Source organism: Triplophysa dalaica, chromosome 3 (assembly GCF_015846415.1).
Source record: "Triplophysa dalaica isolate WHDGS20190420 chromosome 3, ASM1584641v1, whole genome shotgun sequence".
In the NCBI taxonomy this organism is placed as follows: Eukaryota; Metazoa; Chordata; class Actinopteri; order Cypriniformes; family Nemacheilidae; genus Triplophysa; species Triplophysa dalaica.
The window spans coordinates 2,033,398-2,048,815 of record NC_079544.1 but is presented as its reverse complement, the minus strand read 5'-3'; the positions used below and the strand labels follow the sequence as shown (position 1 = coordinate 2,048,815).

General features: G+C 39.9%; 1 long non-coding RNA gene across 1 annotated transcript; it reads left to right on the top strand.

The window, feature by feature from the left end:
• Window positions 1–1,470: 1,470 nt before the first annotated feature.
• On the top strand, window positions 1,471–8,420 carry LOC130417524 (uncharacterized). Its single transcript, XR_008906188.1, has 2 exons — window positions 1,471–7,870; window positions 7,974–8,420. It is a non-coding gene; the product is annotated as an uncharacterized LOC130417524 (long non-coding RNA).
• The last annotated feature ends 6,998 nt before the right edge of the window (window positions 8,421–15,418 follow it).

Sequence of the window (15,418 nt, the reverse complement as noted above, 5' to 3'; positions counted from 1 at the left end):
ATGGATATAAAAACGGACGCTGCGTTATTTGCGTTAAATATTTTTAATGCGTTAAGCTGAAAAAATGAATCGCCCGCGTTAACGCGTTAATTTGCCCAGCCCTAATTAATTTATTAAATCGATTATTGGACATTTCAGATCGATTCTGAATCGTTGCAAATGAGAATCTAGATTCTTCTGTGAATCGATTTTTTGGCACACACCCCTACTAACTTCTATCAGATGCTAGTAACATACAAGTGATGCTAGTACCCTAATAGCTAGTTAAACAAATAGACATACAGTGAAAGAAGACATCCAGATGATGATCTTTAGATTTAAAGGATTAAAAAAAATGAATTCTTACCCACTGACTTCTTTCCAAAAAATCCCCAAAGTCTCGTTTGCTTCATTTTTCCTGCCCGCTGTCTGTCGTTATTAACAACACTCTCTCAGACACTTGACTTTGCTGCTAGCTCCTCCCCTACCTGCTGCATATTCAACAGGAAGAAACGACAGCAAAGAAATGTAGCCTATACTCTAGGCTAGATTATTTTTAAGGTCTATTTTTACAGGCTGTATGCACTATGCAGTACGTGCAAAGCCAAAGCGCAAATAGGACAACTTATGATTTCGCGGGTTTACATAGGCTCAAAAAAAAAAAAAAAGGGATTTTTTTTTTTTTTCTCGTTCGGGAATCGGGGCTACACTCAAAACATCCGGGGCTGAAGCCCCGGCAAAATCGGCTGGCTCCGCCCCTGGCTCTGCCATTATCACTACACAAGGAAATTAGCAAACATTACGGACAACAAATAATAAGCAGTGAAGCAAGTTTTACGTTGTTTATCGTGTGTGTTTATCTGGACTTTTGATCATATCTTGCATGTTTTGCGATCGCGGTCCGGCTCTAGTGAGGAGCGGAGCGGTGATAACTCCTGGTGCTGCAGACTGTGAGCTCTGTCAACTCACGAAAACATTGTATAAAAAACTTTTCGTGCCATAGTTTACACAGGACTGGCGGGAAATGTGCAGTGATACTCCTTCATTCTTCATGTTATGTGGTTTACTTTGATAAGTCAACTGTCTTTCCCGCGTCCCAGCGCGACATCCGACGCGTATGTCTAGTCAGTTACAATAACAGGTGAAATGACGGACGGCCATCAGATGTTTCCGTCACGGGTGAAAAATCCGTCAATGACAGAGAATTTTCAGTTAACGTGACCTCTGGTACACTCACGTGCAGGAATATCTGGACCACAGCCAATCAGAGGGGGGTCTGCCCTTCACTATCATTGATTGGTTTAGACCACGATATGGGTCTAATGTGTGTCTGTTGTTGAATCACAGGAAGACTTTCAGGGTTGCGGAGACTTTTTTTCCCCTCGAACGGCTGGTCGCACCGGTGCGACCTCTGATAATTTTAAGTCGCACCATTGAAAAATAAGGTCGCATGTGCGACCAAATTAGTCGCACTCTAGAGCCCTGACTAATGCTAGTTAGCACTTTTTTTTCTGGCTTCTTGAGAATGACTCGAAAAAATTGTTCAAATTTAACATGTAATGTCACTGTCTAGGACCGCAATTGATTTTTAAAAAAGTTAACTTTAACGCAAGGAATCTGCACAAACTGTACACGCTCACTAAATTGATCAAGGGATGGACTGAAATGATTACATAGAGTTAAGTGACATTTACGCATTTGGCAGACGGTTTTATCCAAAGCAGCTTACATTGCATTATCCTATACATTTATACATAGGCATCTACAATCAGGGGCGATGAAGCTTCATGTGACATTTGTCATAAAACAATAGACCACTGTGGTAATACCACAAATGTGATAAAGCATCTCAAAGTAAAACACCCCAAAGAGCATGACGAAGTACAGCTGAGGCGAGCAGAGGAGGTAACAGAGACAAGACCCTCATCTTCTGGCTTGAGGCAGAGTTATTTAGCAGAATCCTTTCAGAAAAGCAGACATTATCCAGGTACCAACCAAGTGCAAGTGGTGATAAGGTTATTTGAATACAAAAAGTCGAGTCACATTTATTTATATAATTTATACAACACATATTATTTCAGATATGAATATATTGCAGTAGCCTAATTCAAGGGGAGCAGAATATTACACTGCATATGAGTATTTAAGAAAGACTAGACATTTTAGTTTAAACTAGGATTTTTATAAAAACTTGTTTTGGCCTATACCTATTTCTGTTAGCCAGTATCTGGTGGATATTCTTAATTAAATAATTTATGTATTATTTATATAATTTAAAACTTGTTTATTAAATAAATTACGTTTAAGTATCAAGTAATAGCTGGGAGAAATTAAATATAAATTCTTACTGCCTGTAACATAGCTTTAAGAACTTATATTTATATATTTTATACTTCATAGATGACTGTCAGAGAGCATCGGCAATTACAAGAAGCATAGGAGAGATGATCGTGAGGGACCTCCAGCCAATCTCAGTGGTAGAAGACAGAGGATTTATTTGTCAAGACTCTTGATCCACGCTACCAAATCCCAAGCCGGAAAAAGCTGATGGGGGATACAATAAACAACATGTATGAAGACTGTAAAGCCAAAGTAATGGCAACATTACGAAATGTAAACCATGTGATACTCACGACGGATATGTGGACCTCAAGGTCCACAGAGGCATATCTTACTGTGTCGTGTCATTTTATTCACAATTGGCAAATGCAGGAATTTGTGTTAGAAACCGACAATTTGAGTGCTCAGCATACAGCTGACAATATTAATGCAGAGCTGAAAAGAATAGCTGAAGAATGGGGCATAACTCAAAAGGTGCTTGCAGTTGTCACAGACAACGGTGCGAATATGGTTTCTGCAGTTCACAAGGCTGGGTGGAAGCATTACCCATGTTTTGCCCATACATTAAACTTGTTGGTCAAAGATGCAATTAAAGGATCTCCTGAGATCTTTCACTTGCTGGAAAAATTCAGAAGTATTGTATCATTTTTCCACCACAGCACAAAATCCACAGAGAAGCTTAAACATACCCAAAAGCAGCTGAAGGTGACAGAACATAAACTCATTATTTCAGTTGAAACCAGGTCGAATTCAGCTTTCTACATGTTGGAGAGGCTACATGAACAAATGGATCCAGTTACAACAGCCCTCTGTCTACTCGGGAAGAGTGACCTGTGCTCTCAAATGAAGAGCGGGCAGTTATTAACCTCACCATTGAGGTCTTGAAACCTTTTGAGGAGGCAACACGTGAAGTATCAGCAGAGAAGCACATTTCTATCTCAAAGGTCATTCCCCTATTATCACTGCTTCTTAGAGCAACTGCTGCGAGTGAGCGTCAAGGTTGCTCTTTTGCCAGAGAACTAGCACAGCAATGTCAGCGAAGATTCTGTGGGGTTGAAACCATACACAGCCTCGCTGCCAGCACCTTTCTTGACATGAGGTTTAAGCACCTGACATTTCGTGACATAGATCAGGTAGAAACAGTGAAAAAGCGACTCCTATCTGAAATGCAGGATGTCTATTTGGCCACGTATGAGTCAGCTGCTGCTCCACTAGAATCTACCTCAACATCTGTCCCAAGGTCTTTGTCAGTACCTACAGCAAGCTGTGCCTCATCAGTGACTCCTCCAATGACCCGAAGTACTGCATCAGCTACGTCTAAAGGAGGCATATGGGTGGATTTTAACGTCCAGGTTATATCAGCACAACAACAACAATCGGAAAGCAGTGATGCTATAGTTGAAATGCGTCGCTATGCTGAGGAGAAAGTAGTTCCCTGAAACGAAGACCCACTAGTTTGGTTTAGAAATCATGTGCAAACCTTCCCAACTCTCAGCAAACTAGCAAAAAAATATCTTGGGATCACTACATCATCTGTTCCGTCTGAGAGAATTTTCTCAAAGGCAGGGGAGTTGATCAGTCAAAGAAGAAACAGGCTAAAGGGGAAGAATGTGAATATTCTCTTGTTCCTTTACAAAAACTTATAAACCAGTTTTCATGGTTTACACAAGCTTGTATATCAGTATGCAATGAAGATTGCGACTTAAATGTAAGATTCAACCTGAAGTTCAGCTGATTTGACATTTAAATAATTTGAAGTGTTTGTAGCCTCTCAGACATCCCTGGTTTGATTTTCAGCGCATTCCAGACCATTGACTTTTATAAGTTATTTTATCATTTATTATTTGTTAGGTATGTTTTGTTTATTTTTTCAAAAGCAAGAGATTTTGATCGGTCAAAGAAAAACAGGATAAGGAGGTTTATTCCTTATGCTGGATAAGGATAAGTTGTTTATTCTCCAAAACCTATAAAGGGAATAAAAATGTTTGTGAGAAGTGTAACATTTTTTTGATATATAGCCTACAGTGTTATCTTTGCTTATTCCATTAATAATGTTCATTATTCTTAATAAATGTAAAAAAAAAGAATCATGTCCATTGCAGTTTATTTAATATTCATATCACTCACATAAAAATATTACGTTGGAGTATTGGTATCGGTATCGATATCGACGATACTTGGCTTTCAAGTACTTGGTATCGGATCGAAAAGAAAATAATTGGTATCGCCCATCCCTAGTCTGCGCTCGATGCGGCTGCCTCCTCTCCCCTCCCACTCAGAACACCGACTTTGAGTGTGACCGGATGATGATTGGCTGTTCTGCCTTAAGTCCCGCCTCTCTTGGTGTGTTAGATTTATCGGTTAGCTCGTGCTGAGGAGGCGGGAACGGTTATGGTTATTTACGTCTTCCTTTTCCAGCGACTTTGAATGAGTGTTTATGCTTTTGAGGTTTTTAAATAACCTTGATATGTGTTTGGGGAGATGTTCTGTTTATGTTTGTTGATATGTCGAGTGATTTCTGAATTATATTTAGGTTTTAGACTAATGCTAATTGCAAATTGGGATATTGTTCAGAAATAGCTAAATTCAGTTATTTATGTGGCATGCAATGTATAAAGTAACTGTGATGAAGAAGGCAGGGAATTGACGAGGAGGAGGGACAAATTGTCCTTGTCAAGCAGTTTATTTATGGGTTTATTGATTTTGATATTTTGAACATTGCTTTTTTTGTTTAGCTGAATACTTTTGTGGATACTTACCTATTATATTTGATTGTACCTGTTGAAGAACTATGAACGAAGAGTGTATATTATTTTAATGTTTAAAATCAGAAAATTGTTACATTATTTATACCACCAAAGAAAACGCTTTTTGTGGGCGTTTTTTTAATATCTATTTTCAAGGTGCAAGTAAGCAAACTTTAGCGGTCACAGTCCTGTCAGACCAATGTCACTATCAAGCTTTCCACTGTCTTTCTCCCCTGGGATAATTAAAGTATTTATGATTCATTAGCAAGTCTACTGTTGTGTATTTTCACTACAGAGTTTTGACTTATTTTCTGTGTGTTCCAAATGTGTTTTTATACTTTACTAGTATCACACATTTAAACGGGAAGCTTTTTATATCTTGTATGTTATACCTTTTGTACCGTTCTGTCATTACATTCAACGTTTTCATTGTTAACAAACAGACACATCCATCCCCCGCACTTTTGAAAAGCTTGCTACGCCCCTGCTTGTCACAATGAATCTGCGCAGCGCTTTTTTAGAGTTTAGCAGTTTTGTTAGAGTTATGTTGTTTGTCAGGAAAGTGGATCACACAAGCCAGATTTGAGTAAAGCTGCGTAAGCTAAACTTGAGCTAATTTATTACTTGGCAGCTCATGAGTTACAGCAAGACAACTTGCTCATAAACTCACATACAGATGCTTTTATCTTTTGGATAGTTAGCTGTAAATCATGTGATGGCTTAATGTTTTATCATTACTTACTGCACACCAAGACAAAAACAACTGGAATAGGGTGGCTTCACATCTTTGGTTCTCTGACTGTGCTGTGCCTGTCTGCGATGTGCCATGTGTGCTCCATCATCCTCAATACACACTGACTGACTACTGCGCAGGCACGTGAGTGGAGAAAGGCATCTGAACTGACAGTCTTTTAACATTTCCCGACCATATTCAGATTTGTTTAAAGCCGTGCGCAAACAGAAGCATGCACATACATATATATTAACAAACTACAGCATGTGTTTAACAGGGCTGATGACAGTGACAGCATGAGACTCAAAGGCGATGTTGTTGTATGAGGGTACCGGGTGTTTGAATTTCCAGTCGTTAGGAAAAAGTAGACCGGTTCCTCCACCCCTCCCTGATATGCGTGGGCTGTGGGAGAAAGTGTAATTATTGGAGAGGGCAGCCGGTGTGGCATTGTCCTCTGGTTTGATCCAGGTTTCAGTAAGTGCTAAAAGAGAAAGACCAGAATGTTTGGCAATTGCTGTGATGAAATCTGCCTTGTTTACAGCAGATTGCCAGTTCCATAAACCAATGGGAAATGTAATAGAGGTAGTTTTGGATTCTGAAAGAGTGCGCAGATTGTTAGCATTAGCCATGCGTGGCCTTCTACATGTTACCAGTGATTTACGAGTTGTAATGACAGTAGGGATTTGAAAACACATATTGAAAAATGAAGAAATGTACAAGACAAATAAAGAAAAGAGAATAAAGATAATAAATAAAGTGCAATAGTCGAAGTGCAAAATATTAATACTCAAGTGCCTTGTCGGTGTCCTTGTTAGATGGATTTGCACAGAGTCGATGGTCTTTACTCTCTTCGGTCTTCAAGCGATGAGGGCTGCACGCTGTGGTTAATCGCACGTATATATCCAATTAAATCACGCAATTGAATTCAGCAGGACACTCCTTCCAATATCTCCCAATAACATGTGAAAAAAAGGCAAACTAACAGCACATGACTCAGCGGACGCACACAATGGAAACGAAACTGCGTTAGACTAAATAAGACACTATTAATCAATTATACTTACAAGTTTCAGTTGATTTTTAAGCTGTAACAAACTGCTTCTCCCTAACTATCCTGCAGGCTTTGCTGTGACAGTGTCACAAAGTTTACTCAACTTTGGGACCTGAGGTTTTCATAACTCTGTTTTCTCAATGAAGTCACATGTATTTTAACACACACACAATGTTAAATGAATCCAATTTTCGAATGAATATTAGGAGCCTACATGTCTGAGTTTACTCAACTAAGAAAATCAAGTCCACCCAACATTACTTTCTTATGCAAAACACTGAAAACCGTTGGTAGTCATATAATTATATTGTATGGATACAATACCAATGACAAAAAAATGGGGACAAACGTTTTTTCAAAATATCTTCTTTTGTGAGAAGAAAGTCAAACAGGTTTGGAATGACACAAGGGGCCCTATTTTAACGATCTGAAACGCAAGTGTCAAAGCGCAAGTAACTTTGTGGGCGGGTCTCGGCACTGTTGCTATTTTCCCGTAGGATAAATGGCTCTTGCGCCTTGCGCAAATCTAAAATGGGTTGGTTTGAAGTAGCTTCATTATTCATAGATGTGGTTTGGGCATAACGTGAAATAAACCAATCAGAGCGTCACCCAACATTCCCTTTAAAAGCAGGTGCGCAAGTTCCATTATGGATTGCTATTATTATGGCGTATTTACCAGGCGCACGCCAGGAGCGGTTCACAGCCGAGGAGACTGATGTTCTTGTAAGAGCAGTGAAAGACAGAGAAGTTGTGTTGTATGGGGATGGGAGAAACCCACCCAAAATAGCGTCGGTTAAACAGGCGTGGGAGGAAATAGCCAAAATTGTTTCATCAGCTTCATCACTATCCCCAGGACGATGCCAGCTACAATGACATCAGAAGACGGGGAAAGTCCGAGCTTGCCAGCATCAATCGGGCACGCCGTGTAACGGGAGGTGGATCTGCCTCTACTCAGGACCTGACGCCAGCAGAGGACATCGCTGCGTCCACCCTCACCGCTGAAAGCAGTCCAACCCCAAGGTACACAAATTCATATACAAGGTTTCTTATGAAAATGTTTTAATCGTTATTTACATGAAAAACATTTAACGCAGCCACACAATAAAGAAAAACAATGTAACAGCTTCGCAGGAAGACCCTGGCCTAGTGAGCCGTGCGCATGGGCCATCTGAGACAGGATGCCGTCTTGACAGGATGGCGATGTTGCTGCGGCCTCTCGGGCGCATCTCCTCAAGCCTGGAGAGGATTGCTGCAGCCATGGAGCGTGGCCCTTCAAGCGCACTACCACCTCCTGTTGTGCCTCTTCCTCCTTCCCCCACTCCATCTCCATCCACCCGTTCCACCAGGCGCACATCGCGCAATGCCATTCCCGGACCCTCAGGTGTCCAATCCCGCCGTGGCGCGCGTTGCAAAACTACCAGAGGAGGGAAAAAGAAATGAACTTTTTCTGTTTAAATATTTTTAACCTCATTTTCCATTTGTATTTTTTTTTTATCAATTACTGTTTGCTATTGATTTTTCTTTTTGACAAAATACAAATAAATTTCACAAATAAATACTTTTGAATGTTTTGGACTCGTTCTCTCTGAATCACGATTATGGTTATATTTTAGCAATGTAGTATAACATTAGACCGAGATAAATTTGCTTACCTCACTATAAACGATGCAGCAGTTCTTCTGTCAAATAAGCTCTCCTCTCCCGTGCTGCTGCTGGGGCATTTGGGTTAAGTGGCATCGGCACATGCAGTTCACCATCACGTCTCCTTAAGTCCTCTAATATTTCCTCATCTATGTCAACAACACAACCTTGATTTATGGAAATGTTGTGTAAAACACAACACGCCACAAAGAATGCTGCGACCTTTTGAGGACTGTACTGTAAAGTGCCTCTTTATCCAAACACCTGAAGCGCATTTTCAGTATGCCGAACGTTCGTTCAATTACACAGCGTGTTTGTGTGTGTTTTCTATTAAACTGCATTTCACAAATTGTTGCTGGCATCAAATATGGTGTCATCAGCCATGTCTTTAACGGATACCCGTTGTCCCCTAACAGCCACCCATCCAACGGGGGATTCCCCTCAAAGATGGCAGGAATGGTAGAGTTTGCCAGTATGAATGAGTCGTGGCTCGAGCCAGGATAATTCGCAAAGACGTGGGTGATTTTACTATAAGCATCGCAAATGACTTGTACGTTGATCGAATAGGTTCCCTTGCGGTTGATGTATACAAGTGCGTTTTCTGATGGGGCACGTAGCTGCACATGGGTGCAGTCTATGATACGAAGGACACCAGGGAACCCATACATCGCACAAAATGTCTGCTTCGCTCTTTCCTGGTTGTCAGGTGTGACGGGTAATTTGATGTATTCCCCAGCGTGTCGGAATAGACCTGATGTAACTGCATGTATTGCCGAACTTATGGCAGATTGTGAAATGCCTCCAATGGAGCTAAGGGGGTGCTGGAACGACCCAGATGCATAGAAATGCAATGCCGCTGTAACCTTTACTGCCACGGGGAAGGCATAGGGACATTGTGCATCCCTATGATGTCTGTCACAGCCTGTCGGGTCAGGCGTAGCTTTCTTATCCATTCCTCCTCACTGAGGGAGAGATAGGTCTGTCTGGGCCAGTATACCCTCTCGCTCCGGTGTCAAATTCGTTGTCCCAAGGCATACTCCATCTCACTGTGCAAAAGAAAAAAATATGAGCAAGCTCAACTTAACTGGTAAGTTAAAGACTAAGGTTTTTAATGTACTTACATTATGGTAAAGGTGATTTCACAGTCTTTTTTTTCAGTCTTTCAGTTTTTCAGTCGATTTTTTTTTCCTGGTTCTTGACGGACAAACCAATTTGTCAGATGTCCTTATATACGTATATGTCTTATACGTATATAAGACATCAAATATATGCACATGAAATTTCACGCAGCTCCACTGGCGGAAGATTGTGTGGCTGGACCCAGTAGGCAGGATGAGGGTGTAGTTTCGGATGGAGAAGAAACTGTGGAACAAACATCTAGGTTTAGGGAAGGGGCGAGGCGACCCAGGGCACAATGTGAGAATGTCAGCCACGAAGACCACCCATTCCTGACACTCCAGCAGGCCGGCTTCAATATGCTGGAGAGGGAACTGGGTAGACTACATCACAGTTTACGTCGCGTGAACACCCGCTTGAGCCGCTTGGAGATGTTGCTGCTGCCCCTCGGACGCATCGCAGACAGTATGGAAAGGCTCGATGATGCAGTTACACCTGCAACATCTCCTGCAGAAACTCCTCCATCCCCCAGATCTTCTCTGTCCACCCGATCCATGTCCACGCTCCGCTTTTCTACTCCAGGACCCTCCCGTCGCCTGTCCAGCCGTGGTGCTTCCCGCCTGCGAACCCGAGGAGGAAGAAGAGGACCAGTTTAAAATTTATTTGTTTATTATTAATAGAAATGTTTTTATTTCTCATTAAAGCTTTGGTTCTCATTAAAAGTGTCCCCCCCCCCCGTCATTAAGTAATATTTAAAATTATAAGGGTTTTAATTGCTGAAAGTATGGATACATGATCACTGTAATTTCCAAAATATGCAAGTATTTTAAAAGTAATCGTTTACAAATACGCAAAAAAAAGGTTTACATTCTAAAAATAGTTTACTTGTAACAGGCAGCAGTTAAAGAATTTACAAATGGGTCGAGAGCCGAAACGTTTCCACAACTAGGGAAACGCTGTTAGTGTTTTGATAAAAGGCTCATTTTATAAAAAAAGGTACGAATGCAAGGTTTGCGCATGGCCATTAGATCCTCTGTCTCCTCCGACTTTCAGTCCTGTGGCCCAGCAGGTACTCCATTTGGCTGAACAATTCTAAAGTATGTTACATTATAAAAACACTGACTAAATACACATATTAAATTTAGGAGTTCAACAAGTGATGTTTAGCTCAAATTACATGTTCAGTGGCCAGTCAGGTTTAAGGTGGTCTATGACGCAGTCTTTATTCAGTTCCTCGAAATAGCAAAACGCCAACAATGCGCCTGAGCACACCTCTTTTTTAGACCAACAAGCCCATGGGCGCACAAATAAGCGCAAATGCATCTGTTATTTAAACAATGCTGCGCATGACGGGAAAATGAGCCTGGGCCTTGCGCCGGGTGTACAAAAGGGCCCCTAATGTTCTTTCTGATGGTTTTGTTGTGTTTTTGAAATCCAACTATGGTCTGTTTCACTTCCATGGAGATCTCCCTGAACCTCAAGATGTGGGTTCACGGCAACAGCTTCTGAATGCAAACACCACACGTAGAATAAACTCCAGACTTTCAATGCGTTTCATTTAGGAAAAGCCCATACCTGTGAATAAAACAGCTTTTGATTCAACTGTCCAATTACTTTTGGTCCCTTGAAAACGGGGGGATCTTCATATTAAAGAGCTGTAATTCCTAAAGACTTCAGCTAATCTGGATGTGTGAATACACTCTAAATAAAGCTGAGAGTGTGCACTTTAAGACAACCCTTACAGAAAAGACACATGAATTTCAACATGTGTTTAACATGCGCAAAAAACACACGTGAATTGTTTGTTTTTGGAACATTTTTGTGTGAATCCCATGCAAAATCCCTAAGTGAAACACGTAGGATAACATGTAAAAACCCATGGGATGTCTTGTGTAACATGAGGTAACATGTGGAGACATGTCGGGCATGTCATCCCACAGTTTTCACATGGGAATTCACATGGTTTTCACATAAAAATGTTACAAAACAAACGTTTTCACATGTGTCTTTTCTGTAAGGGAAAATCCATAGTAAAACTGTTACTCGGATACATTTACAAAAATTTTGCTTCTGTCCAAATATTTATGGACCTAACTATACATTTACCATTTGTGTAAAATTGTGTATTTTTTATTTAATGGTTAGAGAATAGCTGAAAAGATCTTTGTAGTGCATAAAATATCACATAAACTTACACGTTTTCTTGTTTCATTTTAGACCCGGTGGGGCTGAAAGATGAAAGTGATGAACTGAAGGGACTGGAGGAGACACATCAGTATCAGAAAGATCATAATTTCAAAATGGAAGAAATATCATCCGATTGCTCACAGATGACAAAGACAGAGCAAAGGACGAAAGCAAGAACATCGTTTACTTGCCCTCATTGTGAAGATGTTTTTGCATTGAAAAGTGACTTTGATTTGCATGTAAGAATCCATAATGGAGAAAAGACGTTCACATGCCCTCAGTGTGAAGAGGGCTTTGCTTTGAAAACAGACTTTGAGCTGCACATTTCTTGTACAAAGGACATCTCGCGCGTCACATAAGAACTCACATCAAAGGAGGACACCTACACCCATGTCTTCAGTGTGGAAAGAGATTCAAACAGAGAAGTCTGCTTAATGACCACGTGAAAATTCACTCTGAAGAACGCCCGTACACGTGTGTTCAGTGTGGAAAGAGCTTCAAACAGAGGGGACCGCTTCATGTCCACGTGAAAATTCACTCCGAAGAGCGCCCGTACCCGTGTCTTCAGTGTGGAAAGAGTTTTAAACTGAGTAGGATGCTTAAAAACCACAGGAAAATTCACTCTGAAGAGCGGCCGTACACGTGTGTTCAGTGTGGAAAGAGCTTTAAGCAGAGTGGACCGCTTCATGTCCACATGAAAATTCAGTCAGGAAAGCGCCCATTTCCGTGTCCTCAGTGTGGAAAGAGTTTTTTACAAAGTGATGCACTTAAAAACCACATGAGAGTTCACACCGGAGAGCGCCCGTTCCCATGTCCTCAGTGTGGAAAGAGTTTCAGACAGAGTGGTGCGCTCAGTGAACACATAAGAATTCACTCTGGAGAGCGGCCGTACGCGTGTGTTGAATGTGGAAAGACTTTTAGACGGAGCAATATGCTGAACGATCACATTAAAATTCACACTGGAGAGTGCCCGCACACGTGTTAGTGTGGAAAGAGCTTTCGAAGGAGTAGTGCGCTTATCGTACACATGAGAATTCACACTGTCGAGCACACATGTGTTTAATGTGAAAAGAGTTTTAGGAAAAAGTATCATCTGAAGTCCATACCATGTGTTCAATGTGGGAAACGTTTCGCAAACCAAAGTCATTTTAGGATCCACATGAGAATTCACACTCGAGAGCTACATACACATGTTGTACGAAAAAGTCGTCTGATCGAAAAAGAAAGCAGGCATGATGAATGAAAAACATTCATGAAGATCGTGTAAATGCCTTAAGAACTTTTAGCGTATGAGAATGTTTGCTGAAAGAAAATAAACATTGTCAAAACTTGGCGGAGGAGGCAAAGACCTTTTTCTTTTCACTGTGTAAAAGCAGCTGATGCATTGTTATTGAAAGTGGAAATTGGCAGCAGACTGACAGTGGAAGGGGAGGAGTCAACGAATGCTACGATGGTACATGAATAAAAATAAAAAATTATAAGCTATTTACTATAAACGCTGCAATATTTCAGGAAAAAAAAGAATTGTCATTTTTTACTTCGATGGTACTTTAACTAGTTTTAGCCAGAGATATGATACCAAAGTCTGTTTACGGACGCCGTGCCACTTGGCGGCCATGTTTTTAACGGCTCTGGGCAGTTAATAGCAAGTCAACAGTGCTTGCAAGGGGGAAGGCAGATATTTTATTATTCGCTGGCAAAAATCACAATTAAACGCCATCAATCAATAACTAAACCTGACATGAACTGTACCATAACTTGGGTTTGATGAGCTAAATTTTCGAGATGGCTTCATCTACTGTGCATTCGCACAGGCTGGCAAGCGCCTCAACAGAGCCCCGCCTCAGAATATGGTCAGTCAATTCTGATTGACGATTGTCTCGTTTCACTGGGAGGCGGGACTTCCTTCGCTTGAGTGGCCCCATTGAGCGTTGCATTCCCCCCAGTTTATTGTAATGGCAGTGGCAAATCTTGTTAATATTAATATCTTATACGATACTGAAGAACAACATGACCTTAACCATCTGCTAATGGAAATATTCAACTGCACCATTACAGTATTACTATATAAAATGCTGTAATATACTATTTTACAATCATCTCTGCATGTCATTTCGTCAAAGCACAAGATGTTACTCTGGCCTTAGTTTGCTATGTCGCAAACAAGACACGCCCCCTCATTACCATATAGACTCAGAAATGTAGAAATAAGTAAATGTCAAAAGACTGGAATACATATATATTAACATAAATGCATCAAAGATATAATAAATGTACAAATAAATACATGTTTAAATAATTGAATATTGATATGAAACTTTTCATTTATTTATTAATTTCTGTATGTATTTATTTATTTTCGTTTTTTTACATATCTTAATACTTTTTTAATTATTTTATTTTAAATTTTGGCAGTATTGGAATTCCATATCATGATCCGAAAAGAAAGTTACTTACAAAATAAGCCTTTCCATGCCATTCATACCAGAACTACTTCTATCTTTGTTGTTCAATGTGACCATGCTTGTGAAAGCCCAGCTAAAGTATTTTTACTGTTTTCTGCATAAAATCATCCGACAGAGTATCCTGTGAAAATATAAACACAGTATCTTCAATATTGACTGAATAATACCATTTTAAAGATTGAAATCTTAGTCAAATTAATGCTTGAAATGAATCTTTGATTATCTAATAATTCATCCGATTATGATACTTTAGTCTGGGTTTTCACAGGGTCACAAATGTTTAAATGATGATCAATAATTCCAATGCTAAATGTAGATAAAAATGTTATGCTTCATAAAATATCACAAATCTGGTTAAAGGTTGGAGACATACTAAGTCCAGTTTTTAAGAGTCTACAAGTGGAGCCCCTGAATCAGTCCTCAGACAATGTTAGCAAATATTGTTAAAGTGAATGTTCTCTGTCTTTGTCAGAATGCATATTTTACATTTTTTAATGGGGAAATTATGCAGATGTTAAGGCTTTTTTAAATAAAAGGCTTGATTAACTTTTTTATATTGTTTGAATATGGAAATAGAGAAATATGTGTCTTCTTTGAGTGATGTATGCCTATTAGAGTCAGTGAAAGAGCGCTGGATAGTACAAACTGGAGAAAAACCTTTCAAGTATTCATATTGTGAAGAGTGGGGTTCCTGGAGACAAGTCACACATGTGTGAAATAACTCCCCACTAAGCGGATCAAGTTGTGTACTGACACACAACAGTTGTCAGACTAAGCGAAGACCTCAATCCAACACTCAGAGTAACATATGGAGTTTTATATTTATTATTTCATCAGCAATGTTATTTCAGTAATTTACCACTATGATGTAGCTTTCCTGAAAAATAAATCTGTACACCATTTAGGCGACAAGATGTAAACAGATGTATGGGTATATAACAGATGGATATTCAGTAACATACATAAGCAAATCCCTTGTGGAAATTATAAATCGTTGAATGAAAACAAAATAGTAAATCAACTATAAACAGTAGCAACAAGGATTGAACATAAATGTGTGATGTGACGGCAGCAATTTAGAAAAAAAAAATATAAATTTGTCTTCATTGTTATTTTATATTCTAGAACTAGTATATTTTATACGATAGTTTTAGGCTTC